Genomic DNA, 25,315 nt, shown 5'->3' on the forward strand with positions numbered 1-25,315 from the left:
ACTTTTATTTATCAACTATTTGTCCTTTTTTTGTGAGAGATTATATAAACCATAAAGTCTTTGAAAAAGTAGAACCATATTTAAAACTTCTTGACCCACTGCTCTGTGTAAACCTTCTTGTGACCTGTGTTCTTCAGTATTTGTTTAAGACTGTCCTTTGCTGGATGCAGTTTAAGGCCAAGGCCGTTAAATGGCCTGTCAGGGAATTTATACAATTGTTTACTGAAGGCCAGTAGGGGAATTGAGAAGGAACTAGAGGAAATCCTGGTTCAAGCTGGACACGAATAAGATTATTATCTTACTGAATGAATAAGATTATTATCTTACTGAATCTATTTCCTTTTACCTGGGAGCATATCACTTCAGTTTTCTTCATTCGAAATATTCATATGGATTTCAGTTCACAGATCTGGCCTGGATTGATGTTCACTTCCCGTTCTTGTGGTCTCGGGCAGTCTTGTCTATGCTGCCACCACAACATTCACCACTCAGTCATCACCAGGTCACCAGGTCACAGATCGCTTTGCTCCGTTGCCTCTCGGATAGACTTAAATGACAATGCAGGTATGTTGACTCTTTGTGTCCTTCCTACCCTCAGTTGAAAATTACCATATTTTACACTGGGCTTTCATAATTTGTTCTGCAGTGATAACTAACTTCTTGTTTTATTGAAGACAAAGTTTATCTCCTTTTTCTTGGTAGTAGTGTTCATGGAAATAGAGGACTAAATGTGTTCTTACACAGCCATTTTTAATCAGAAGTTGCTTGAGAGTTTTAAAAGAAAACTTTCATTATTTTAAGAGGTGGAAGAATTTGAATAATTATTGAATTCATGTACTGATAAATAGAGCTAATAATCAGCATCTTTTGAATAGCTTCTATCAAGTAATATCATTAACACTGGAAAAAATGACCATCTTGCCAATGTTTTTAGGCATTGAGAGTAGATGATTTTTGAAAAATATATTGTATTTATTATGCTATTACAGTTGTCCCATTTTTTCCCTTCCTTTTACCCCCCTCCACCTTCCACCCTCCCCTCCCACCAGCACTCTCCCCTCTTAGTTTATGTCCATGGGTCGTACATATAAGTTCTTTGGCTTCTCCATCTCCTATACTATTCTTAACCTCCCCCTGTCTATTTTGTACCTGCCATTTATGCTTCTATTCCCTGTACCTTGTCCCACATTCCATGTTGTCCTGCCCTTGTCGGCTTTTACTAAAATGATAGGGTCAAGAAATGACATTAAAGTAAGAGGGAAGGTGGTAGAAATAAAATTTTAGTGTGCTCTAAGAATGTCTAAATAAAAATGTGTGAAAATTTCTTCAACTATTAGTTTCATCTGCTTCATTCACTACAAATTTATACTATAGACTTAGTGATTTCTCCTCTCAAAGGGTAGTGTTCACTTATTTTGCCATGTTTTCCTGTGGCCCATAATAATCTTAGGTAATTCACAACTGCACCAAAGCAGAGTGCGGTCTTTGGTTATGCCACCCCAGTAATGCAGCTACAAATTAAACGTTACTGTAAAATACAAAGTCTTTTCTAGAATTTTAAACTTTACTTTTATCATAGATTTTAAGTTTATAAATATGTTAGTATTTGTTCACTTTACTGGGATTGAAAAATTTATAATAATATTAGGTGGAATAAGATTTGACCTACATTTTCAAGAAAGAGCATGGTGGTCTTTGTGATCTTGTTACTTTTTACATTTTTAATAACTTTAATTCTTTGAGCAATTTCAGGTTCACAACAAAATTAAGTGGAAAGTACAGAGTTTCTATCTAGCTCCTACCCTCACACTTGCACAACTTCGTCCTCTGCTAACATCCCACACCGGGATGGGTGCGTTTGTCACTGTCTATGACTCTACATTAAGAAATCATTATCACCCAAAGTCCATAGTTTCGATTTGGTTCCACTCTTGGTGTTTCACTACCCTAAAAATCCTATGTGTGATCTGATATTTTTACTGTTTCCATGGTTTTGCCTTTTCTAGAATGTCATGTGGTTGGAATGATATCGTATGTAGTCTTTCCGAATTGGCTCCTTTCACTTACAAATATGCATTTGTTTCTTCCATGTCTTTTCATGGCTTGATAGCTCATTTTGTTTGAGTGCTGCATAATATTTCATTGTCTGGATGTATTGGGTTTTTTTTAAATCTTTATTTGTAGTTCTAATTGCTATGGTACATTTGTTATTGAATGTGTTCTCAAGAAAAATAGATGGGTTAATTTACATGATTCATCAAATTAAAATGTATCAACTTCCAATCTAGGGGAAAAGAGAGGGAGAGGTAATGTTCAATGAGTTCTAAAGGACAATTTGAACAATATTTTGTATGTGGTAGAGTTTCATTGGTAATCATCTATTTCTGATTCTAATGTTCATTGTGTGCACTGTGCTCTTTACATGGAGAATTCTGTGATTGAAACATAAAAATGTACCAAAACATATTTTTATGGTGTGGAGGAGGAGAGGCAAATAATAATGTTCCGATATACCCTTGCTCTATTAAGCGTGTTTCACGCAAATGCTTATTATAGATTTCATTCATTTTTATAATTAAAAGGAAAAAAAACAAAGGTGTTAACAACGTGAACAAACTTGGAGATAAACAAAAAAATTGAATAGGTTCATACGATCAATTGCAATAACAATAAAAACAAAACAACTATTAATTTTCTGTTGTCACACCATGCTTCTGTCAATGTTCAATGTGAATCTGTTTACACCTTGGCAGATGGTTCTTCAGGCAGTAAACATGAGGGAAATGCATTTATAAAAGAGTTTGCAAAACAAAACAAAGCAAAACAAAAATATATATCAAGAGCAGAAGTGTATGCTTTCTCTTAATGCAGTTGTGGCTCTCACCAATAAATATCAAGAGAAGCTCTGGTTAGAGGCAGATATATGGTGACGAAAGATGACTTGATTGTGGGTGGTGAGCACGCAATGCAATATACAGATCATGTATCATAGAAGCGTACCCTTGAAACCTATATGATCTTGTTAACCAATGTCAACCCAATAAATTTAATTTAAAAAAGAAATTAAAGTCAAATAAACAGTAAAAACCCAGCCTGAAGTTAAAAAATTAACTCATAAATAATCATCTCTCTAAGCTTCTGACTGATATTTCACCTATTAGATTAAAAGCATAAATTCCTCTCCTTTATGGTAATCCTTAATTTTAAAAAATCGTGTTAATAAAATACAAGCATAACCCCGCCAACCCGCCAACAGCAGTGCTTCCTGACACGAGCCAGCCTCACTCCTGGTGAGGAGAGTGCTCTGAGCAGAGGGAATGGGCCAGAAGGTCCTCTCTACTGTTGCCTGCAGGTCACTTTTCAAGGACTGCTGAATTTGCCTTGAATGGGCATCCAGAACTTTCCTCCTTCCTTGGTGTCCTTCCTTTCTCCTCATTCACTTTCGTACCTTGCTCCTGCATGGTTTTTTTCTTTTATCCTTGCTAAAAAAATCCCCTTTTGCCTGGATCTTCACATTCTTCTGAGAGCAGCACTCACAGTTTGTCTATTACCTGTGGTGAGTGTCCCTCAGAGCCTTACTTTAAAGGCCCCTTCCCCTAAGTTGCAGGGTGAGGGCTGAAAGGGACTGGAGGACTGACAGGGTTCAAGAACAGGTAGAGTTCCACAGTGGGGTGGAGTTTTATAGACAACACCAACTGCCCTATAAGCTTTAGGTACCGTTCTTTAAACTTTCCTCTGTGTGTATCCTTCGGGGAAATTGAAGCTTAGACAATAGAAGCTAACAGCCAAATGAACTAAAGGAACCAAGATCCTGGAGTTTAAGACTTGATTCACAACAGAGCTTGATTTTATGGGAACTTGAAAGATTCCATAGCCATACATAACTTTAAATAATTAACTTCTAATGACTTCTTTAAATAGATAACACATTCACAGGGTTGAAGATTTAAAAGGTCACCTAAAGCAATAGAAAATGGAAATTCTCTCTGAATTCCTTTCTTTGGAGAAAATCAGTATAATGAGTTTCCAAAAAAATCTTTTAAAGGTAGAAGCAAAGGCTTGATTTTTGAAGTCCTAGCATGTGAGTCCATAAAAGTAAATTGTGTACCGTCTTCAAAAGTACTTCCTTTTGTCACTTTAGCCAGGATCAATCCTTGAATCAGGGCGGATTGTGATGGAAGCATTCCAGAAGGCCTATCGGGGCATCATGCGATCAGTGTACATTTTGCAACTCTCCTCTTCCTGCTTCCCTCCCCCTCCTTTCTCCCTCTGCTCTCTTAACAAAGGAGTTGCTGAACAGAAGAGTGTGGGATCACAACAAGGTGCACCACAGACTTTCACTGTGATGACAGGTAAATCGTTTTGCCAGTTTTGACTCCATTTCTCCACTTGTAATATAGAAAAATATAGCTGTTATCACTTCATAGGCAATAACAGAGATGCAGAATGGGAATATCTCTTGAGTTGCATAGAAGACATTACATAAATACCTAGTAGTGCTCAATATATAATTATGTTTGCAACCAGAACAGAAGTCAGATGGAAGTTTTGGATAGCACTCATAGGTCACAGCTTTTTGGTAGGAACGAAAACTCTTCTCTAAAAGGTGATTAAGGTTGTATAATTCATATCAGGTATCCAACCTCAGAAGCAGAAACTTCTGAAGAATGCAAAATTCCTTAGACTTCATTTTTTCCAATTGTCTCATTTAGTTTCTGTTAAAAACTTTATCTCCAGAAATATCATGGGTAATGGAAAAGTACATAATATAAAAATACATTAGAAATATGATATAGATAATGGAGAAAATAAAAGTAGGCATCTTAAGTTAATAATGTTTATCATCTTTCTGCAATCTCGAAGTCAGGTGTAGGTATCATTTCACAAAGAGTGCAGGGAAGAGAGATAGTAACTTGTTAATAGGAATCAATTTTTAGAAAACATAAGATAATGAACAAGTTCATCCCCCAAATAACACATGTCTAGCAGTTCAGTTGTCGTTCCAGTATTTCTACCTTAAAAGTGTTCCTTGTAACATCAATATACCTGTGATGTTATTTGCCAACCTAGAAAGGACCTCTTTGTATCAACCAACCAAACAATAAAACCATCATTGCATCAATGATCTCCATAGGGGAAATTATTATTCCTCGTAGCCAAAAATAAGTGACATTCAGTGGTGATAGAGAGTTCAGAATCTATTGTCTCCATCTCCTGTATGAAAAAAATGAAGTCAGAAGCCCCAGCATGATTTAAATACATAATTATTTTACTTGATCATGTAGTCCCTATAGTACTTTCAAGGGAATAGGCGTGTATTGTGTGCATCATGTGTGTGCATCACTCACTTCTAAACAATTGCCAGCACTTAAGACATATAAAAAAATTCGTCTCTATGCTAAGCACTCTCCTTATTTTAAAAAGAAATTAGTCTTAACCACATCAGCGTTGCCGAGCTGCATTTTCTCTCAGTGGAAAGCATGCCAGATTTCTCATTTGCCTCTCCAGAGTACTTCGGAGAATAGGTATAACCAGTGAGGCAGTTAGGATGACTAAGTAATTAATAAGGAATGGATCTGCCATTCTCTGAAACAGCTGTGCAGGATTGCTTCAAATGGTGCCAGCAAACCAGCTCATGCAGATGGTGACAGACACCTGCTCTTCCCAGTGGCACTGCTTTGGATGCACTGGTGCACCCCTTACGTGCCAGATATGTTCATATTGATGGTAATTTTGAATATTTAAAAAGTATCCAAGAAAAGAAGTCCAGCCAGACTATCTTCCAGAGCACCGCACTTTGTTACCTGCTTTCTGAGTGTGCTATGACTGTGATCCTGCCAAAGCCTGGACATGCCTCCTAGAGAAAGAAAGCACAATGAAGAACTTGGCCATCTCGGCTCTGAAAGCAATCAAGTGCTCTGATAAAGGATGAAGGAGCTCATGTTTTGGAGCATGCTTGTTCTCTCATCATCTCAGTTCCCTTGTTGCCATGGTCACCTCTCAGCGCAGCGGGGCTCCTGCTAGCACCACCTTGATGCTGCATTACTCCTTCTGTCCATCTCCCTGTCTAGGCTTCGGGGGCCTCCTGCTCTCCCTGACTTGCACCACTTCTCTTCACTGTTGATACAGGCTGGAAAAAAACAGAGAGATTGAAGATGACAATGAAATGTTTTAAAACTGCCAACACGAAACAAAGAGCACTAAATTTTGCATACATTTTGGCCTTGTGTTATGTAGCCACAAGGGAAAGCAAGATTCCATCTAGAGTGTGTGCTACACTGTGGGGCCAAACACTCATAGAGACCAGGCCCTACCAATTGGTCTTTCAATCATATCATAGTTTTGATTATAAAGAGAAATTGAATCTGCGGTAATGCTATGCTAATTTATACAAGCAGCTGTTTCAGACTATACCCTGCAGAAAAAGAGGAGAGACGGTGGCTAAGGATAAACCAGGGTTTCCAATATAACTAGTGCCTTGTGTCTTCAGATTTGTATGTTCTTTCAGGCAGACAGACATATGTAAAACTCTTGGAAGATTCAGAACATTTGAAATTCAATGTTATTGTAACAGGGTTATTTAGAGTGGCCACAGAGTCAGAGATAACCCAGGAGAAGGTGTTAAAGACAATATGTTCTTAAAATAGTTCTGCTCCTTATTGGTCAGAGTGTTACATGGCCTCTTAAAGTGCTATTTGTCCAACTAAGCAAATTTTGCTATTGTTATTTTAACAGCATGTCCTCCTGGGCTAGTAAAGTCATAATTGTTATTTTATGCTATATTACTGGGTTTGTTAGGGTTTGATTTTTGCTGCTGTGCTTCTTTAAAAAAAACTACTTTGAATTACTGCTGTTCAATTGGACTTGTGCCTGGGGGTATTTTTACAAAAAGGACAGAAAAACAAAAAATAAATGAGGCTTACATATTTGTAAGGTCTTTGAAATGAGAGATTGTAAAGATTATAGCTATTATCCTCCTACATTTATAAGTGAGTCTATAAGTAAGAAGCATTTCTTCCAACCACCTGAAAATTTTTTTTTAAATTATTTTTAAAAAGGCTTGTAAATATCTGGTCTTTATGTTTAAGGAAAAAGAAAGAAAGCAGTTTATTTCAAAAGGTAGAGTCAAATTTATCTGTTTATACTAATAATTCATTAGACTTTTTTTTATTCAAAAGATCAAGAGGGAAAGGAATTTCCAAACAATTTGATTTGGCATATTTATATTCAAGAAATAATAAAGACAGCTTTACACAAATCACTCTTCCTCAACAGAGGTTACAAAGTTTTCTAAAACTGTGATCCTTTGGACATCAGTACTCCATGAACTGGAGACAAATGCCATTAAATTTGTTTTAAATCAGTTTTATCTTTTATGTCTTTAGAGAGCTGGGCATGCCAATTTATTTTCTCTTTCTACTTGTCATTTTTATTAATGCCAAGACAAGTCACCCCAGGTACCTGTTAGATGCCCAGTGGAGGTGGTAAGAATTAACATCTTTAAAAACGTTCAGCTTTCTCCTGTAGCTTAGTTTAGACACTGGAAGTATCACAGGCTCACAGAACAATAATCTACTTCCATTTCCCCCATGTAATCTAGCCAGAGAAAGTATTTCCTTTAATTTTCAATGATACAATATGTCCACATTTGTGCGAACCTTTATAATAGTTTAAATAATGTTGTGTCTGCGTGCCTATTGTGCAATAGGGTTGCATAATAAATTGGTTGACTAAATTAAGGAAAAATTATTGTGGATGCTTGAATAAAATTACTGATCAGTTAAGGAAAATTGTGTGATATGACTTCCCGCATTCAGAAGAACCTGCACGAATTTTGATTCCCTGATGCATTTGTTCCCCTCATGGAATGGTTTTGTCCATTAATATTACTCCTTTTTTTCAACTCCATGCCCTCTTTCAGTTTGACTATTTCTTTACAACTCAATCCCATTCACTGACCTGATAGCATTGTGACTAACGATAGATTACAAAAATATTTTTCTCACTTTCCTACCTCCTTAACACCCTTTGCTATAGCTTTAGTGTGCGTGACTCAATGACAATTCGTTTCTTGATTCTTCTTTTGAATATATTCCACTCCTTAAAAGCATGTTATCATCAAGTTTTCTTCCAAGTGCAAAACCACAGGAAAATTTCTATGGCTTGGTACACTAGGAAACATGTGCCATGCCCTCAAAACTCTTGGGTGTAGCACGTAAATCACTCATAACTCTTACCAAGAATTTATATTGCCACAAAAATTCATATTTTATTTTATTACTTTTTAGTTTATGAAAGGTTGATTGATAAATGACCAGAATAATTAAAACACAATTACATTATGTATATGAAATTGAGCTGATTTTTATTTAATGTCAAAAAATTGGCGTCCAGATCTTCACTCCTAATGATTTACTTTTCTTTGTGTATGTCTAGCTTTTAGTAATAATTGAAAGGAGTTACAATTTTAAAAAATCACTCATGCAAGTTTTTTAAAGTGTTTTCCAATTACACCCACATATAGAAAGACACCCACACACATACTAGTCTCTTTAGTTTCTATAATTCTCTTTGAAAACAGTTGGTAGATTCCTGCATTTAAGGAATCCAATTTAGCTGATTTCTGAATCCAGTGTTTTTTTGTTAATAAAGTAAAATACCATTTATTTATTTTTAAAGTTCTTATTATACATGCTATATTCATGGAATATCAAGACCTTGAAGGAACTTAAATTAGATATAAATATGTTCAGCTGAGCTGATTACAAACCACATTTAGTATCAGAACAATTAAGCTGACACTTTCTTTTCCTGGCAGGTTGCCATCAATTTCTTGATTTCAGCAACAGCTTTCCCTGGATTCAGCCCCTGGGAGTGGGTGCTCCTACAGTTCATGATGGTGTGGCAGCGATCCAGACAGAAGGAGCCCTGCTGCCTGGCTAGGTGCTTCTCTGTGGCGTCATCTCTGGAGCCACTCACCCAGTGATGGGCCTGCATGAGAACCACAGGTCCCAAATACTTGTCCTCATTCCCCCAGTAGCTGCAGCAAGCTGCTGCTGCAGCAGACACTGAGGATGCACTCCTACAACCCATCCAGCTCCTCCCGATTTCCTGTGTATTGCACATAATGCTGTTTGCCTTCCTGGGATTCATCCTTCTTCTTCAAATAAGGCTCAGTGGATTTGTGCTGAGCACAGAAGTTGCTCAAATCAGGAGCAAGATCTTTGATCACATACACATGTGGAAGAGGGTAGATTTTGAGACCTTTTTGTGGTTGGTGTCACTTCTTTGGGTGCAAGCTCAAGTGTTGCTTCATTGATGTTCATTGCACAAGAGCCATAGACACCTTCTCTGTATGATCTTCGGAAGGTCAAGGTAGAATCCATTTCATTCTTAATCTTCATTGAAGCATTCAGTACTATAGGACCACACTTATTCAAATTAATATCATAAGTTTGTATATGAGGCTTTCTCCAGTTTTTCCTGGATCCCATCGGTAGATGGCAAATTTCTTAATTTGGGGAGCTGTGGCTGCAGCTGTCTGCACCCCGTGGCAAGCCTGTGGGCAGGCTCCACCCAGGGCTGTGGCCAGGAATAGGCACCTCATCCAGTGATTTTTTTAGTAAAGAAATATTTCATGGTCTGCCTCAAGATGTCTTGTCTCCAGTCCATGATATTTTTCAAAAATTTCATTGAAAATTAATGTCAAATTATTTGTCAAACCTTCAAAAGCATCTTCCTTATAAATCCTATAGCAATGCTGATAAAATGGAATCAGATAGAAATTCCTATTAGTCTTTAATATCAATAAAAAGAATATTATCTAGTGAAACAAAGTTTTGCTGTACCTAAGACAGACATTGCCTGGTATATTTCTTCTACAAGATATGTGATTTTAACTTTTGCAAATATAATATTTATACCAAATTTTACTCTGTTGACAGTCATAGCACACTATTATCTCATAAGGCTCTTTCACATGTTTGTGATCAATACCTCCCTCACTTGCACTTATCTGGGCATTTTCACACATGTATGTATGGGACTTGGAAATTTTGAATTTACTTTATTGGACTAAGTAGCCTTATAACCTGCAGGAAGCTGCAGGGATAAATATTTTGACATTTCATACAGTTGGTATTGCCTTTGCTTTAGGGTATCAAACAATTTCTTTAATACACTTTTTATTTAATGAAATCATTTAAAATAGTGACAACTAGTATGTTTCCTTCTCCTTTCCCCGCAACACAAAAGGGAACGCTAGCTTTTGAATGAAGTAGGGAATACAACCCAAAATCATTTAAGGCATACGAAAATGTTCACGTTTATGTATCCTGAAACACACACCTTAAACTGAAGAATTCAAGTGGCTTTCTCCATTGTCTCACATTAGTCTACCCCTCTCACTTCTTGCCTCTTTAAATGCTAGTTATCTCTTTAAATGCTAAATAATTTCCTATCCCAACTTTGACAACATACTAGATGCTAACAATGTGGATTTGTAAGTAATTCATGGATTTGAAAGCAGTTAACTTACATAATAAATACTTAATCATCTTCCACTTTTTTCCTATTTTATTTTATTAGTATATTTTATTACTTGGTTTTGATTTTGCATATATATTGTGCAACTATTATAAATAATACACTAAGCTGGATCTAAGATCATAGTGAGGGAAGAGAAAAAGATAAAGATATAGCAAAATCGGGCTTCCATGAACAGACCTTCTATTTCCATGGGAAAGACAAACGTTCTAAATGAAACAAATGAAGTAAAGGGATTTGGGGGAAAATACTGAGTACAATCAAAATATAGGACAAACCAAATGCAACAGTCACAAGTTAGGAAATGCTATCTTGTTTCCTCATGTAAACATGGGCCCCAGTAGCAAAATTCAGGGCAGAATACGCCCCTGAACCAGGAGGTTTGAGAGCAAACATGATGGACAGAGGCAATTGTGCTGGGACTTGGCCCGCAGTTAGGTGAGGCCAAACAGAAAGGTTAGGTATGCAATGCAGAATAGTTAGGAGAGGAACTGCAGGTTGATAAAAGAGGGAGTAATGATCAGAGACACAAAGTTCAGGTAGGCAATAGGCAGGTCTGGTAAGCCAGTGAATCAGGAACAATTTTAAAGTTATGGAGCAAAGTGGCAGAAACTCAATAGATTGTCAGAACTAAAGTTTAAAAAATAGTCCAAAGATTCTTGGTTTAAAAATAAGAGGGTCAGGTGCATTAATTAATTATTCATTAAATGCTTATTGAGAATTTTGTATACCAGAATTTGGGGAAACAAGGATGAATATGAAATTGATCTAGCTATTAAAGAATTTCTTATACAAATATTTATTGCACTCTAATTTATATCAGAGGCTATGGAGGGCACAAGCTAAAGTAAATGGTAGACAAGATTTTTATTCCTGTGTGGTTTACATCTACATGACAGCAAACAAATAATTAAATAGAAATGTCTTCATAGAAGCATATATAAACTGCTGCAAGAGGCCTACACATTTAGCAATTCTAAAAAAATAAAATGGAGGAAGGAGTTTGTTCGGTATAAGGAAGTCCACCACTGCACCTAGAACGGTGGTGGATAAAAACTATGACCTCTGTCTGTGTGTATTTATTGAATAAATGGCAGAAACTATACATGGATAAGGTGAGGGTGAAAAGGGTTAGAAAGAGAGGGTCATGTCTACATATATTTGAGTAAAAATAATTAATACAATAATCAAGAACCCAAGATTTTCTGAAACAACTTTGATTTAAAACAGCTTGTTCTGTAGTCTCCAAGATACACTCCTGCTTGTCAGACACGTAGTGATGTTTGGCTTTAAAATGTGATCGTTTTAAGCATGTAGAAAAGAAAAATTAGGCTGGATGCCAAGCTAACTGGCTTCTGCGGCAACTGGCTTCTGAGGCAGAATTATTCTGAGGCAGGGCTCCCTTGATCTGAGACAGAAGACTGGGATGAGCCTGCAGGTGGAGACAGGTAGAAACATCTGGAGGCCCATAAGGTCAGAAGGCAAGGGACACATGCAGTGAGGACATAGTTAGAGAATCATTGTTGGTTTGCCAGCTACCTGATTCCTCCTCCTGCTTTTATTTTTTTCCCATTTGATTACAGCTTAAATACTTCCTTGTAATTCATGGGTAGGCTGTTTGGGAGTTTAAACATGTAACTACTGAAAAAAAATGATTTTTTGATTCTCTCTTCACCATCCAATGCATAAAATAATGACTCAGAAAAATGTGCTTAGTACCCTCAGTAACATTCATCAAGAAGAGCCCAAGGCTCTACCCAGAATTCTTCACAATTTCTTGCACCATTTGTTCATAGTTTAATTAGATTAGCAAGCAGATTATTGTCAATTACACAGTTTCTGACAAAAGTAATCGCATAAACAGACACTATCTTGAGATGAGTTATTTATTCAATAGATGATTTTTATTCTCCCACAACTCACTCCTACAATATTTTCAAAATTAAAATGTCACACACTAAGGTACATTACAGTAACGCATCAAATGCATTTTCTGTTTCTTCTCACGTTTAATTTTTAATGTCTACAATAGAAATTACTGTGTAACTTTGGAATAATACTATAGAAATTGAGGGGGTTTTGCCTGAGTTAGTGATATACAGCAGTGAGGAGAGGAATCCTCAACAATATTTGATTAAAATGTTAGAGAATTTATCTTCTCATGCTGAAGCTGAATAACCCCAAATATAAAAATTTAAAATCTGCTATTACAATGGAAGTCTGCTTTGGTTTATCTTAATATTTCCAAAACACTAAACTTTTCAGCAGCTAGAACCTGAAGACTAGCCATGCCAAAGTTAAAAAAATGTTACTTAATAGTTCTAGGTATATTTGGATTTTATTTAATCTCAGGCCAAATCAGTAATTAGAATCATATGCAGAATGGAAAATTTATAAAAATGTCCTCTTATTGTTCAAAAGCCATGGTAATAAGTAGACATTAGAACTAGTTTTAAATATTTCTAATTAATCAATGACTACTCATTTCAGTGAGTACACCCCTGAGAGTCAACCATCAGCGATGAATTCTCTCCAAATGACTTTATTCTAAGGGTGCCATCCCCTCCTGCCTTTGTAACCAAGATAGAAAAAAAATTTATAACCACTACAAACCCAGATTTTGTGTGTGTTTCAGCACAAGTCGCTTTATGCTTATAAATTTATGTTTAAGTATCTGTTTCAGTTTGTGTATTTTCTATTGATTTATCTTGCTCGTCAATTCTTTCTTACACTGCATTGCATCTACTGATGATCCCTTAAAAGGCATTCATCTCTGCTACTGTGTTGGTCATTTCTACCCTTTTGATTGGATGTTTTTTACCATTTCCATCTCTCTGTCGAGTTTCCCCATTTAATCACACATGCTGCCGACCTTTTCAGTAAAAACCTGTATTAACCATAATTACTTTCAAATTCGTGTCTTATACTTCCAACATAGTGTCACGAATGCTTTGTCTCTTGAAAGGATGTTTCTGTAGCTTGCCTTTTCACATGCTTCGTAACTTTTTGTTGTTGAAAGCTGGTCTTGTGTTGTATAATAGACTGAAGTGAGTAGCTCTATACCTGGAAATGGGCATACTTCCCTTTCATTGAGGACTTCAGGGAACTGATTTGATTTACTCTAAGTAAGAGTTGGGCTAAGTTTGTGGGTCTTTTGTTGCTATGGTTACCCTCATGGAACACAGGCTTCAAATTCTTTGGAATAATAACCTTGTGTTTAGAGTAGGGACTAATTTTCCAGAGGTTTTAGTTTTGTTGTTGTTTTTTTTTTATTTTTGACTTTATTTTTTTTTCTGAATGTCTGTTCCACTGTTACCTTTATGTCTTTTCTTTGTACTATATGTCACAGATGGCCTGTCTCTAGCAAGATTCTTTTTCTATTTTAAGACTTTACATTCTTAGAGCAGTTTTAAGTTCACAGCAAAACTGAGAGGAATGTAGAGATTTCCCACATACCTCTTGTCCCTACACTTGCCCCTACAAATGGCATCATTTGTTTCCAAGGATGAACCTACACTGAAAAATCATAATCTCCCAAAGTCCAAAGTTCACTTTAGGGTATACTCTTGATGTTATACATTCTATGGGCTTGGACAAGCCTGTATGGGTCATTATAGTATCATACAGAGTCTTTTCACTACCCTAAAAATCCTCTGAACTTTGCCTATTGGTCCCTCCTCCCACCCCTGAAGATTCTTTTTATTTCATGCCCATTAGCTTGGGAGGCTCGGGTGGGCATATTCCGTGTTCTGATAAAGCCTCAGTTTTAGAAAGATACCTATCTATGCTTACCCTCTCTCAGGGATAGAGCTTTTCCCCCTTCGTTTTGCTCACCTGCAAGGAATTTCCACCAGCGCCCTAATGACAACAGTGTTTGTTGTCCTCTCAACAGATTACTGCTCAGTAAGGGAGATGGGGTATCTCAGCAGCGTTCTCCTTGCCCCTCAACCCCAACTTCTGTCGCCCCCTCTTCCTGTTCTGCAGCACGAGGGAGACTTTCTGAAAATGCTTCCTGTTTGTGTGTCTGGTGGAGTTTGTGGACAAGAAACCTGCCAGAAGATGAGCACACCCCTCATATTTGTAGTCTCCAGGGGCTCACCTCTCCCACCAGCATTCCTGTCAGTGTGCCAAGCACCATCCCTAGCTGACCTCCTAGCAGACCGGCCAGAGCCCTGGCCCAGAGTGGGTCTGCCTAGGGCAAGCTTAGTATGTGGGTTCTTGACTTCATGTAGGAAAGGTTTCACAACACTAGTCCAGGTGACTATGAAGGTATGCTTTTTAAAGTTAGGGACACTGAAGCAAGGAAGGGCTTAGCATTGAAGAAGCAACAGGAGAGACTAGGCTGGGCTTCCTTGGCTCACTGGGAAGTCAGAGAAAAGAAGGCTTTGTGGACAGATTCAGGGTATAGCCTGGGACAAGCTGCCAGATGCCTGTTGCCTGAGAGTTTAGGAGACCAGTGCCTATACAGAAAGAAGTTGGGGGGATTAGAAGGGAATGGCACAGGCTATTACCCACAGGGAGAGCATTTACCCTGGGTCCTTTGTCTTGAAGTTTTCTCTCTTTCTTGCAGGCTGGAATCTTAGGGGAGGTCTCAGGGGAGGGTTTCCATAAACTATTCATCAGTTCTCCAGGTGTCCCCTTTCGGGGTCATGGTCTCCTCTGATTGGTCACTGACAGGGCAGGGGGTCTTTAGTCATTGCAGTTGGTTCTGGCTTCACCCACCTGGTTTTGCTGCTCTTCTGGGCCCGGAGATGAAACACAACTGAGGCCTAGTGTGATTAGCTCTAGGGAGGTGACCTTCTGTACCTGGCTGTAAATTGCTCAGCCATTGTGTTCAGCTATCTGTCTCAGTTTCCCTGTTCCACTTGCCAATGAATTTTCCTAGCTTCTCACTATCCTGTCTCACTACCGCTGACTGCCTGGCTATATCTTCCCCAAGAAAGACACTGCTCCAATCTTTTCTCTCCCTGCCTGACTCTCCTTAGATTTAGGGCCAGTTGGCTGCTGTGCAATGTCAGCACTCAGTGGATTCAAGAAAAATTATGAATTTGGTACTTGTTTGACTTCTTTTCACTGCAAGATTGGGAACATCACTCTTCGCAGCTCCCTACATTTCCGAATGAAAAACAAAATAAATCTTTGTTCTTTGAATTCTTTTCATTGTTGTTCTGTTGCTCGAATTTTTTAAATTTTCTTGTTAGTTTCTTTTAAAATTGCTTCTGTTGACATATATAGTCAGAGAAATAACATAATATTTCCATTGGGATGTTAAAAACAAGAGCACAGAAAGGTAAATACAATATTGAGATAATTATTATTAGGCAAAATTTGTCTTCCCTTTTAGTTTTCATTCTAAAATTACTAAGTTTCAGAAATATTTGCACACACCCACAGACACACTCACACACAAAAACAGGAAGAGACTAAACACAAAGTTGTCATTTGCCTAAGAGAAATATGGTGAACTAATAAATGTTATTTTACCTACTACTAATCTAATAAAGTTTTTCCCCAGAGGAGCACAAGTCGCTTTATGCTTATAAATTTATGTTTAAGTATCTGTTAAGAGAGGCCAAATAGTCCTTATCATCTGAGTGTAGACTTTGAGAAATTAAAAGAGGTAGCCGGCCCCGGGCCAAGGTTAGCATTAGTTACCGGGGACTCTGGTCCTGGTTCAGTGAATTGTTCCTTTCAGCTCCCTCTCTCCAAGCAAAGCCTTAATTTAGATTCTTGAATTTCAAAATTGTGCCAGATAGTAATGCAAATATTCCACCATATTTTTCTGTATTTTTCTCTTGGTTTTTACAGGTTCAATATACTGTGCTAAAATTTTTCTCCCAAGATCTGCCCTAGCCGGTGTGGGTCAGTGGATTGAGCACAGGCTTGCAAACCAAATCGTTACCAATTCGGTGCCCAGTCAGGGCACAAGCCTGGGTTGTGGGCCAGGTCCCCAGTGGGGGGCGTGCAAGAGGCAAGCACGTACTGATGTTTCTCTCCCTCTCTTTCACCATCCCTTCTCCTCTGTCTGGAAATAAATAAAATAAAATCTTAAAAAAAATTGTTTTCTCCCAAGATATGCCTTATATAGAAAGCAAAGCTGAACACTTAGGTGCCCTGTCTGTGGAGCGGCTGCTTTGACATTGCTGGAGGCGAGTTCGCCCGAACTGGGTGAGTGGCTGTCACCCCGGTTGCGTAGTGATGTCTTCTATACAGCAGTGCTTCTCTGACTTCTTGTGCATATTAACAACCAAGCTCTTGTCAAAATGCAGATTCCAATTCAGCAGAGGCGGCAAAGCCCAAGATTCCGTATTTCTAAGAAGCACCCAGGAGATACTGGTTTGCAAAGCACAGCTGAGCATTTTAAAATACAATTGCTTTCAGTTTTCATGATTCTCATATTGAAGATCCAAACGCTACCGTTGGCATACAATATGGTTGGTTCAGGTGCACATCTAGTGGTTAGACATTTTTATAACGTGAGACATAATCACCCCAATAAATGTATGTCAATTGTAATTGAAAATTTTTAAAAAGAATATAAAATAACTGGTTAATATATTTACATTGATTGCATGTTGAAATGATTATGCTTGGATATATTGAATCAAATAAAATATAAATTATAAATAAATAAAGTAAAAGTTTCAAATGTGATTCTATTGCACAATAGGGATAAAAATCATTTTGGAAATGTTTACAAAGGGTCTTGTAGATCTCAATTTTGATACCTAATTTGCATAATGATGAACTATGATATAAAATAGTATATTATTTTAAATTCAGATGCTCATCAGAATTTAAAAGAGGGTTTTTAAGCAAGACTTTGTTTTAGAATTCCTTTCATTAAAATGGGATACTTTAGATGTCCCTTTTGTGTTTATGAGAAAAAAATTGGTCTTTGAGGTGAAACATTGTAAAGTTCTGGTAGTTTCAAATGCTTTAAGAATGATCTGATTAAGTTCTAAACTACAATCACGATTCTCTGACTTCACAAAATTTCTACCATCAGTATTTAAAAGAGTTTCCTTGCAGACTCTCATCAAAGGGAAATTCTTTTGCTATTAAAAGTTCTGCTTTTTCATTGCCCTCCAAGAGGGCCTTACTGTTCCTCTCAGTTTAAACAAATTTTAGGCAGCCTTCTTTGTGCCTCTAGGCTCCTCACCTCGCTTATTTTGGAGCATTTACTTTAGAAAACCTGTCACTGCAAATTCTTTCTAAACCCTTTTGAGATATATATCTTTTTAAAAGCCTCATGCCAGTTTTACAACCCAGGACTGTCTTTCTCAAGGAACTGGGGCTCACACTTTACAAACCTAGTCATCAAGCGTTCTCCTCCCAGTTTCTGGAGGAACTAACCGCAGCAGGCACCTTGTCCCGTGTGGGTAAACTACCTCCTGTTATGCACACATGAAAACATTTCCTTTTCCTCTGAGTAAGGCCGACTAGCAAATGTAGATGGCCTCTGGTCCCTCACCTCAACTCTTAAAGTCTCTCCCACCCTTATTTCAGCAGAGCTGAGTTCAGGCTGAGCTCTGGCCTCCCTACCTTATTGCAGTAGCCTTGAGTGTCTTCCTTGACTGATTAACTTTGTCCTGTATAATTTTTATTTTTATACCATCTTGACATTCAACTTTCAAACCGAATTTAGGGAGCAATCTGTTTCCTAAATTTTTCTAACAGAGGAACTATTTGGTTTCTCATCTCTTCACCCCACCCTACCCCCACTCTCTCTAATACCCTTGAGAATCTTTCTTGCTTAATTGAGTAATTGATAGGTCTCATCAAAATGCAGGTATATAGCACATACGTATCGATGGCACCCATATAGCACCTATGTATGGAAATTGACTGGCTGTTCTTTCCCTGAGTAGAGTGAATCTATACCACAGCGCTTAAATGGGCACGGAGCTGTAGACAGGACAGTGGTTACATTTTCAGATCTCTGAGACTTTTAATCACAAGTTCCTTTGTGGAATGTCGTTGATCAGAATCCTTTGCGTCAGATTTTCAGATGGGTTTGAGTATGTTATTTTCATAAAGGTCCTCAATGGGACTTTTATCTCTTCAACTGACAAAAGGGAAAAGAAAAACAATAGTCTGGCTAAGACAGGTAGCCGTAGTTATTTTTGTCAGCCAGTGTTTTTTTTAATACTTATTTTACCTATTAACTATAAGCCCATGAGGGAAAAGACCCATCTGTTTTGTTCTCTGTTTTTAAACTCCTAGTACACGCAGCACTAAATGTATACAAATAAAACTAACTTACAGTGACAACATGCTAAATCAACATTAGAAGTAGCTTAAATTTTTTAAAGTAAAATTTCAACGGCAATATAAATTTTTTAGTGTCTCCCATAAGACTCAGCAATGAGAGTACTATGAATTTGGTGAGAAGGGTTCATAGGAGCTCAGTGCCCCGAAGACATTTCGGATGTTTGCTGTGTTAAATACTAGGGACCAACTTCCCCAAAACTTACAATTTCTAAGCTGCTTTCCAATCTTGTACCAATAATAGTCATTAATTTTTATAATGCTCTAAAAGTTCAATTGAATTAAAAGATCTATGGAATAAAATCTGTCCCTAGAACTTACAGGATCACTGAATAGAGAACCCTGATTCCTATCAACTGGCTTTACATTGTTGCCTTTGTTAGAACATTCTACCACATAGAGTCCCTTGATCTCCACCAAATTACACTATAGGCAGGTTACGTAAGTACAGTAAGAATAGAGTAACAATTATTGAAGGTAACTATGTTTTAGGCACTATTGTAGGCACTTTACATGTGTCAACTAATTCAGTCTCAGCAACAATCCTGTGAGTTGGTACTAAGTTTAACAGAAGTTTACACATTAGAAAATTGGGCTCAGAAATATCAAATACTATTTTAAAGGTATACAACTTCAATATGGTGAAGCTACAATTCACAATTCAAACCCAAATTTATTTTATTCTGACATTGATGCTTTTAATTCTTTACTAAATTATGACTTAGGAAAATTATTAATGTATGTAACCAAGTCAAAATTAAAGTTGAATAAAACAAACTAATTAAGAAAAAACAAGTATAGTCCTTTTTATTGATCCTTCTAAATAGCATTTCTTAGACTTTCAAAAATAGATTCTCAAGATTATCTTCTAAAATTTCCATAATACAACTATTGTTGTTAAGTATTTGTATCTAATTTACTATGATTATTTGTTATAAAAGCCAGGCTCTTTACTCATTACTTATCCTCTTTTATCTAACTGCTCTTTAGGAAACATTTGACCAATAATTTATTCGACACAGCTGAGAACTCTAGTAAGCCTTTAGAGGTTTAAACAGAAAGTAGATAGTATTCCACGAAAATTTACCTAACAATTTTGTTAGAATCATTTAGTACCAGAAGAGGAGTTCAATTAATTTGTTGATCTTGCTTTTTCTCTGCATTGTTACACATTCAAAGATGTCCTTAACTTCCAGGTTCTAAAAACACATTCTTAAAATCTGTGATTTTGGGATGTTATGAAGTTGTATTATACCGAAGATCTTTACGGATTACATAGAAAATATATAGGTATCATAAACTAGACCTTTGTTTCAGAACTTCACTAAAATTGACCTCCATGTCTCCGATTATTTCCCTAGTCACTTGCTTTCCCATCCTTTTGTGTCACTCCCTCAATCTTTCTTCATACTTGTAGTTGTTAGAAATGCGTGAGAGATAGAGGCCAGAGGAACCAGGTGATCTGATCCAAGTGCCTTTATTTGATGCTGTGCTGAGGGCCTGAGTGGACCTGACTTCAGCACTGGGGGAAGGTAGAAGTGGGGTTTTTAAAAGAAAAAGCGCAGGGTCTGTGGTGGGCTAGGGGAGGAGTTGTTCTGGGCGGGTGCCTCAGGGGTTTCAGGACGTGAGCCAGGACAATGGGTTAGGTAAAGGGCCAGGCTGTTCCCAGGTACAAAGGGTCAGTCTGACCACCAGCCATTATGGCTGGCTCCAGGTATAATTGTGGGAGGTGGAAGAGAGTTTCGATTAAGGTGTGGGCTACCAATTGAGTCAGGATAACTGAGTCGTGACCAGTCCAGCGGGTTGGGAAACTGGCCTGACCCTTTCAATAGTGTTCTCTCATCAGCTACTACAATGCAGCTCATTGCTGGCTATATAGTAAAATCATCTGGGGAATGTTTAAGATGTATAGATGCCTGAGCTCCATGCCAGAAGGTCTGTTCTGATAGCATACAGGCATTTCACAACTTCCCAGTCAGATCTAATCCTGACTAGGATTGAGAACCTCTGGACTTCAACCAGAGTCCATCTTCTACTGATTTACTTATGGTGCTTACCCAAATACTTCTTTTGAAGAAAAACTTGTATGACTTAAAGAAATATATTTGAAAACCATTGCAGAGTTGGAGATGTTTTCTATATGACATCATGGAAATTGATCCAATATACTTTGAAAATATGGTACTAAACTCTATGTATCTGCTTTCCTTATGGGTCTCTAAGAATACAGCCATGTCTTAATCTCATTGCCTTTGCCATTTGTGAAATAAGATTGTTTTTTTTAAAAATGGCTGTTGTAAGGTCTCTTTTGAGAAATCGGCTGACAGTCTTATGGGAACTCCTTTGTAGGTAACTGTGTCCTTTTCTCTTGCTGCTTCTAAGATTCTCTCCTTATCTTTAATCTTGGGTAATGTAATTATGATGTGCCTTGGTGTGTTCCTCCTTGGGTCCAGCTTCTTTGGGACTCTCTGAGCTTCCTGGACTTCCTGGAAGTCTATTTCCTTTGCCAGATGAGGGAAGTTCTCCTTCATTATTTGTTCAAATAAGTTTTCAATTTTTTGTTCTTCCTCTTCTCCTTCTGGCACTCCTATAATATGGATGTTGGAACGTTTCAAGATGTCCTGGAGGTTCCTAAGCCTCTCCTCATTTTTCCGAATTCTTGTTTCTTCATTCTTTTCTGGTTGGATGTTTCTTTCTTCCTTCTGGTCCACACCATTGATTTGAGTCCCAGTTTCCTTCGCATCACCATTGGTTCCCTGTACATTTTCCTTTGTCTCTCTTAGCATAGCCTTCATTTTTTCATCTAGTTTTCGACCAAATTCAACCAATTCTGTGAGCGTCCTAATTACCAGTGTTTTGAACTCTGCATCTGATAGGTTGGCTATCTGTTCACTGCTTAGTTGAATTATTTCTGGAGCTTTGAAGTGTTCTGTCATTTGGGCCATTTTTTTTGTTTGTTTGTTTTGGCACATCTGTTACTTAAAGGGGTAGAGCCTTAGGTGTTCACCTGGGCGGGGTAATGCTGGTCGCTGTGCTGTGACACTGTAGGTGGGGGAGGGGCCAAGAGGGAGCAATGGCACTTGCTCCACTCTCCACTGGATTTCAATCACTCCCTCTGCTACCCACAATCAAACTGGGCCCCTCTGCTGCTGGTTCCCGAGTGGGTGAGCTTGTGCACACTCTAGGCCCCTGTGGGTCTCTCCAATGACCTCTCCTGTGAGGCTGGGAATCTCTCCTGCTGCCGCCCCAACCCTCACTTGTGCTTTCAATCAGAGGTCTGAGGCTTTATTTCCCCTGCGCTGGAGCCCTGGGTTGTGGGTCTGCTTCTCTCCCCACCCTTTCTCCCGGTTTATCTATGCACGAATGTGGGGTCGCAGGGTCTGCTAGTGGTCAGACTGCCTGCCCTGTTCGTCCCACACTCTGCCAGTCTCAGTCCTGCCACAGCCACACGAGTCCTCTCCACCCCAGTGCCCGTCTCCGCCCTTCCTACCGGTCTAGATGAATGTTTATTTTTTATCTCCTTGGTGTCGGACTTCCTTGCTGTTTGATTTTCTGTCAGTTCTGGTTGTGTGAGGAGGCGCAGTGTGTCTACCTACGCCACCATCTTGGTTCTCAACCTTTATTTTCTTCGAAGGGACTGGCGAGAAGTATTCAAAGTCATGAAAGGCAAGGGCCTACATCCAACATTACAGTATCCAGCAAAGCTATCATTTAGAATGGAAGGGCAGATAAAGTGCTTCTCAGATAAGGTCAAGTTCAAGGAGTTCATCATCACCAAGCCATTATTGTATGAAATGTTAAAGGGACTTATCTAAGAAAAAGAAGAAAAAAATATGAACAGTAAAAATGACAGCAAACTGATATTAACAACCACACCTGAAACAAAAACAAAAGCAAACTAAGCAAACAACTAGAACAGGAACAGAACCACAGAAATGGAGATCACATGGAGGGTTATCAACAGGGGAGTGGGAGGGGGAGAGAGGTGAGAAAGGTACAGAGAATAAGTAGCATAAATGATAGGTAGAAAATAGCCAGGGGGAGGGTAAGAATAGTGTAGGAAATGTAGAAGCCAAAGAACTTATAAGTATGACCCATGGACATGAAGTATAGGGGGGGGAATGTGGGAGGGAGAGGGTGGGCAGGATGGAGTTGAGTGAAGGGGGGGAAATGGGACAACTGTAATAGCATAATCAATAAATATATTTAAAAAAGAAAAGAAAGGTTGAGAAATATAAAAAATGGCTGTCGTGATGATTAAAAAAATTTCATATAAAGTGCCCAAAACATGGTGGGTGATTGATAAGTATTTATTTAAGTGTATATTTAAAGGTAGAGGCAAAATATCCTAGATAAACAAACAATATGATTTACTCCACAAATAATGCACACTTAAAAACAAGAAAAGATCTCTCCTTTTATTGCTATAATTTAGGATACTAACCTGAAAAAGCAAGCTCCTTCTATGCATATCCTCCCTTTCAAAAAATGTACTGTACAGGGCTTCAACATATCCCTGTGCTTGTCACTTCTGCTACCTGCCCCAGCCTCACCCCCAGTGGACATGTTCCTCAACCTTTTTAGGTTCCAACAACTCATTCCAGGTGATCCACCTATAAGAAATGCCCTCTTTACCCTGCTCTGGTTTGACATCATGATTTAGCACCCTTATATGCAGATGCTTAAATCGCTGCACTTGCCTCCAGCAAACCTCCCCCACTGTCAGGCTTCCAAATTAGACCTCAGCCTACTCTGTCTACTGGGTGCCTTTCTAACCCCGCACAGGCTCCAACACCTCACACTCACACAGGGCCAGCTTTCCAAGGAGAGGCCTTGTAGAGATGCCATCACCTCTCAGGAGCAGGCCCTTCTCCCCAGTAGGCAATGTGTAGGTAGGAAGACCGAAGAGGAAGAGCCTCAGTTTCTTTTTAAAAACCATCTACTAGTGTGTTTCTGTCACAAAGTGATTTACCATATTTATATATATGCTTACTCTTGGAAAATTATGTTTACTGGAAAAAATGTTTGTTGTAAAAATTTTATAACAATGGGGTAGGGAATATAAAAGATGAACTTGGAAATCTTGTAAAAATGTCAAATAATAATAATAACAACAATGAATAAATGATGAGAATGACACAATTAGAAACACCACCACTTTGAGCAACCATCAATATAACAATTGATGTCCTTTCATTTTAGTCATGCTTTATACCTAAGGGAGTGTTCATATGAGTTATATCATATCATATTTCCTGAGACTTAAGAAGCTGGTCACATAACAATTGTTATTTCCAAACTTGAAATTAAGTAGTTTAGGTCAGGGTAGCACCCAAATACTAAGTCAAATCAGATTCCAAAGACTGAGGAGATTTTACCTTCAGAGCTCAAACTTCATTTAAAAAGTTAGAGAAAATAGTGCTTCCAAAATTGAGATAAAATTCTAAGTAATTTCATTTGCAAAGAGCTTTCCATGATACTGTATCCAACAGAAAAATGCACAAATTAGACACTCCACTGACAGGGACATAAAACTGTATCAACACAATTCAACTTTAATGCTGTATGCTTAGAACTGGCTCAGCTACTTCATATATCATGTTTCTTGACTCTAGTCACTCCTGTTTGCTCTGAGCACAGACCAAAGAAAACTCCTTTCAAGCATAAGCCCACATACCTGTTTTCCTGTCTTCTTTCTTTCCCACAGTCATCACAAATAGGCGTTGCTCTATTCTGTCTTCTGTCCATAAGGGTTAGATTCATGGATTCCTGTTTCCTTAATTCTCAATTGCCTTCACCCCAGTTACTATGCAAAGCCATTTAGTGTTGCATCAGCTTTCACCTTCAAACTTATTTGCTAAAGCCCAAGACAGTGCTCAGCAAAGCCCAGCTTGAGGCTATCAGAGATCCTCTCCTAAAATTTAATGGTGGTTGTAAGTGAAATTTCCCCCCTGTTGCACATGTGCCATGAATGAATGGATCTGATGGCTCATGCCTATGTTACTAGCTACTTAAGAAGCAGGAGCTGTAAGATTGCTGAGCTCAATGTCTTGTCCTGCAGTGTGCTCACACTAAATTTAGCAACATTGTGACATAGAACCATGGTCTTCTCGTTCAGCTGGGGAAAAATGCTCAAAAAGATGCTTCAACTCAACCATAGCAAACTTAATGCACTATTTTTTAAAATCCACTTGCTTAAAAATAATATTTTATTATCAATCTACATCTGTTAAATTACTTTTTCATTTTATAACACTTATTCTGGGAATTTATATGCTACAAATTTATAATAAGATATTATTTTGGAATTATATATATTTGTTAATTTGTATTATAATCAATGTTTTATAATATAGTTATAATTTTCTGTATTTGATTTACACTATATTTTATATTTATATATTTGTGCATCATATTTTATATAATCATATTTGTATTTTGCATTTGATTTATAATATATGTATATGTGTTGTATAATTATATTTCATTCAACTGATTT

The 25,315-nt window shown here is 37.9% G+C and overlaps 1 protein-coding gene and 1 pseudogene across 4 annotated transcripts in view; one reads left to right on the top strand and one right to left on the bottom strand.

Annotated features, from left to right (window-relative positions):
* Positions 1–361: 361 nt before the first annotated feature.
* Positions 362–25,315, top strand: part of FUT9 (fucosyltransferase 9) — a 270,697-nt gene continuing 245,743 nt past the window's right edge. For all 4 annotated transcript variants that reach the window (XM_053914070.1, XM_024551733.3, XM_045188607.2 and 1 more), the window contains exon 1: positions 362–564. The gene's annotated coding sequence lies outside the window, so the exon portion shown is untranslated. The remainder of the gene's footprint in view (positions 565–25,315) is intronic.
* Positions 558–9,649, bottom strand: LOC112296965 (succinate dehydrogenase [ubiquinone] iron-sulfur subunit, mitochondrial pseudogene; annotated as a pseudogene).

The sequence above is a fragment of the Desmodus rotundus genome, chromosome 11 (assembly GCF_022682495.2).
Source record: "Desmodus rotundus isolate HL8 chromosome 11, HLdesRot8A.1, whole genome shotgun sequence".
NCBI classification, from domain to species: Eukaryota; Metazoa; Chordata; class Mammalia; order Chiroptera; family Phyllostomidae; genus Desmodus; species Desmodus rotundus.